The sequence below is a fragment of the Lactuca sativa genome, chromosome 1 (genome assembly GCF_002870075.4).
Source record: "Lactuca sativa cultivar Salinas chromosome 1, Lsat_Salinas_v11, whole genome shotgun sequence".
Taxonomy (NCBI): Eukaryota; Viridiplantae; Streptophyta; class Magnoliopsida; order Asterales; family Asteraceae; genus Lactuca; species Lactuca sativa.
In genome coordinates, this window is record NC_056623.2 from 14,453,524 (window position 1) to 14,458,152 (window position 4,629).

The 4,629-nt window shown below is 37.0% G+C and overlaps 1 pseudogene; it reads right to left on the reverse strand.

The window, feature by feature from the left end:
* Positions 1-2,303: 2,303 nt before the first annotated feature.
* On the reverse strand, positions 2,304-3,740 carry LOC111916709 (nucleolar GTP-binding protein 1-like; annotated as a pseudogene).
* Between the last annotated feature and the right edge of the window lie 889 nt (positions 3,741-4,629).

The following is a 4,629-nucleotide window of genomic DNA, read 5'->3' on the forward strand; positions in this document are numbered from 1 at the left end:
CCTACTCGTCGAGTGCATGAACCTACTCGGCGAGTAGGTTGAAGATACAAGTGGGCTCGGCGAGTCCCCCCATGGACTCGGCGAGTCCATCAGTCAGACAGCAAGATTTCGACTTTTTCAAGCATATTGCAACAAGTATCAAACAAACAAGCCTAGGCTCTGATACCACTGATGGGTTTTGAGCATTCTAACACTTCCTAAGTGTACATGCAACCCTAATAAACCTTGGATCTATGTTTGTCTAAGATACATGCAAATAATTATTTTTCCAAGGCTTGTATCCTAACTAGCATGGCATGGGGTACTTGAATCAAATAAAGCTAGTAGAAACACTTACCTTGTAGTTGTAGTTGATTCCTTGGAGTTTTAGAGCCTAGCACCAATGATGTGGATGCCTCAAATGAAAGTCACAAATCACCACAAACTTGGAACTTTGAGAGAATAGTCACACTTCTCTTGAAATCGGCCCTCACCTCAACATGTGTCAACTAGTATGATTTCAAGAGCCAAAGCCTCCTTTATATAGTGTGGTGGATTAGGGTTACATCCATGTAAACCCTAATACCCATGTCTCTTCATTTCCATGAGATCCATGGGTTAAAGCTCCATGGAGTATCCATGGACTTCTCCATCCAAGCCTAGCCCATTCCAAATAAGCATAAGCCCACACTATATAAATATAGAAGCCCATATTTAATTAGTAATATCTTTGATCACTAAATTAATCCTAGATTAATTATAGATCACTACTAATTAAATACTATGATCTTATATTAATATATTAGAACTTATAATATATTAATAAATCATAACTTGTACTATTCTCAAATATTATCCATAAATTGTTCGGGTGAAGTGCAACCCAAAAGGACCATGCCGGGTCGGGTCAAGTACATACCAAATATAGTTATGGACTTAGACACTATATCCAACAGGATTAGTGTCTAAGTCCATAACTACTTTGGTATGTACTTGACCCGATTATGAGCATGGTCCTTTTGGTTTGCCTTCACCATAGCAATATGTAGGATGATTTAAGGAGAGAAAGGTTTAAATATGATTTATTAATATATTATGAGAATAATATATTAAAGGAGAAGTCATATTGTTTAATTAATATTAGTCAAGAATTAATTAAGAATTAATTTTGTGGCTAAAAGAGATTAATTAAACTTAGGGGACTGGAGTTGTAATTATAAGACAATTATACTTGGGCTATTGATCACCTAATAAAATATAGGTTGGACGAATTGTATGGGAAGCCCATTAGAAATCGTCCAAGGGATATGTTAAAGGAGTCCATGGGCTTCTTAGGGCTTAAGCAGCCAGATTAGAGTTTCCTAGTTGAAAGCCCTAAAAGACTACATGTATATAAAGGGCCCCTATGCCCAAAAAAACGTGGCTATGAGTTCCTTTAGGGTTTCTAGACGTTTTAGGAAGCCTCCTCTCTTCTCCTCTTCATCCAAGTTGCTTAATGGTGTTTGTGACTCCATTAGAAGTGCAACACTTGAGGCACTAAGCTTTCTGAAGCTAAGGATTGATTGTTATTGCTATATAACAATCAAAGGTCAGATCTAAACCCTATTTTATGTTAATATGATTAATTGTATGCTAGATCTAGGGTTTATAGCTTTGGATATTCAATTTCATGTTCATTAGACAAACTAGATCCAAAAGCTATTAGGGTTTGCATGTACACCATAGGAATGATGTATTTCTCAAATCCCATCAATTTCGATGCCTTCAGTTGGTAAGCCATCCAAATCCTGTCCATCATCTACAAAACATGTGATGTATAATTAATTTTTAAGCATTGTTAAATAATATTATTGATGAGAAGGGCATTCAGTTGGTAAGCCATCCAAATACTGGGGTGCATGATGCAAGGCCTGGCTTATGGGTCCAAAAACATGTAACAAATGAGCATATGTAAGTGTAAATATGGATGTGGGACCTGATCCAAGACTATGACCCTTTTCTTTGCATATAACAAGTACCTTTGAAGATGAATGTTCACCATAAAGTAAAGCAAGCTTTGCAAGACCCATCATAAAATCTGGAAGCTGCACAAAAGTCGTGTTTTAAGTATAATTCTTCACAAAGTTATTAGAGAGAGAGAGAGAGAGAGAGAGAGAGAGTATAGGTAGTATTTGAACAGCTCTTAAACAACAATCATAAGCTTCATCTATACAAAGGAATGTTAGTTATTGACTTAAACTCAATGATTCAATGGATTCTAATCAGAAAAATCCATTGTGTGCATAAAATCAGTTATTGACAGAAACATTTTTATGGAACAAAACCTATCCGAAAAGCAAATTCAATGTCAGAATAACTCTATCTCCCTCACCTGTTTTAGCAGCCTTATTCCTCTTGTGAACTGAACTCTTTCCCATTTTAAACGCCTTCAGCTTTTGAGCTGAGTCCTTATACCCTTCACCCAGAACCAATTCATGCACAGGTGGCCTTGACATTGACCTTGACCTCGACATTGACCTTGACTTTGACCTTATCTTCATCTTCTTATTTGACCCTTCATCATCATCCACATCCATTCCATCACCATGATCAGATGACCTCTCCCTCTTTCTACCCCTTGACTCACTTTTCACCCTTTACATTGCTTTTGATGGATCAAGCCCTAATGATGACAGCTGTCACTCCTTTCTTTAAGATGTAAATCTCTTGTCTTTATCAAATTTTCTTGGAAAAATTGGTCTGTCTTCAGCTGTGCTTTTCTTGATTCTACGTTCAAGAATTAATATACTTTTCTTTTTCCTGATTTTGTTATGCTCTTTCTGTTGTTTTGGAGTCAAATCCTCACCTTCCATTTCTTCATCTTCTCCATCTCCCTGTTCTTGAAGAAGCCCTTCTTCTTTCTCCAATTCCTCAAGCATCTGTAGAATATCCTGATCAATAAAATCAAACGCGTTATGCGCATCGAGTATTGCATACATGTTATCTTCCTTCCATTCATCATCTGCTAAAAGATAATGTTTCTTCAAACTTGCAGAATAAACACCCGCTCCACCATTTTCATTCTCATTATCCATTTCGAGCTTCCTCTTCACCTTTTCAGCTTCCATGGCTTTAGCTTCAAGAATACTTTCAGGTATACAAACATGTCTTTCCTTCTGATCACATGGCTTTGGCATTGCAACATGAAACTGATTCAAACACTCGTTGATTTTCTTTGACTTCATTTTGACTTCAACTCTCTAATCCAACAGCCTCTCAAAAGATGCATTTCTTACCACAGTTACCCCTTCTTTGGTTAAAGTACTCATGGTCAACAACACTTGTTGACCTTCTACAACTGAAATCTTCATTGCTTCTAACTTCATCTCTTCAACTAACTTCATATCATCTTCCGAAATCCCTTCCAATGATTGCAAGTTGTCTTGTTACAGACAATGATTAAGATCTTATTCATGAAGAGCGACTTAATGTTATGAAAAAGAGCAGCTTGTTGTGCTATAGTGTATCAACAAGAACTAGAGATATCAAGAAAGAACAAGACAACAGCTCCGATTGAACAACATTGACTTAAAACAGTTCTCGATCGAGACAATTCATTAAAACATTAAACAATTACCAATTAACTCAAAACCTCAATCAACGCAAACATATTTATAAAAAAGAAACAAAAATGATCAACGATCTAAGCATAGTAAGTTCTTTAATGGAAGAATAACCTAAAAAAATATGAACCTGAGACAAAGACTGGGTTGATTAACCATGGTAGATCTAGTAGCCACCAACAACGCGGTTTTAAGTTTGCTTCTCAATCGCGACCATGATGATTTGGTACCCACCATTGCTCCCACATTGCAGGTTGGGGGAGGTTCATCATAGAGGGAATAAAGAATGGGAGAAGGAGTTGTGGTCGGAGGTGGGTGGTGTTAGGGTCTACCTAGCGGTGGATGGCCTTGCTTGGTCCACCAACAGTGTCTCAATCTCTGGTCGTCGAACAAGAACTGGGCATACAGAGAAAGTTGAGCAGAAGTTGGAGAGCAAATGTGAAGAAGTTATGGGAACAAGCGACGAAGATGCGAAGCTGTGGGAGGATCATGTTGGAGATGCAAAATTGGAGAGCAGATGTAGAGAAGTGAAGCGATGGAGGTTTGAGAATCGAGAGAGACGAAAGAAAGAAAGAAAAGGCGTTTTCGATAGGGGCGAGCTAGGGTTTTCATCCCGTGGAAACAAAGTGGGGATTTTTATTTTTTGGGATTTCATTTCCCCCCCCCCCCCCCCTTGATGCAAACGCGCGTTTCATTAAAATTTATAAAACGACATGGTTAGACGACACACATTTTATTTAAGGTGCCCTCCGTGTTTTTTTTATTAGACACTAATTTTAGGGCACGCAAAAATACACGTCCTAAATCCTTTAAATTTTAGGAGAGATGACATTATTTTTACGTCACACGCTTTTGCGTATCATAAATCTGTGCGTATCGTAAATTGCATGTCATTAAAGGCTTGTTTTCTAGTAGTGTTCTAATTTTGCAAAAGGAATATATATATATATATATATATATATATATATATATATATATATATATATATATATATATATATATATATATATTAAAAAATTATGTTTTCATTGATGGGCCTGGGCTAGTC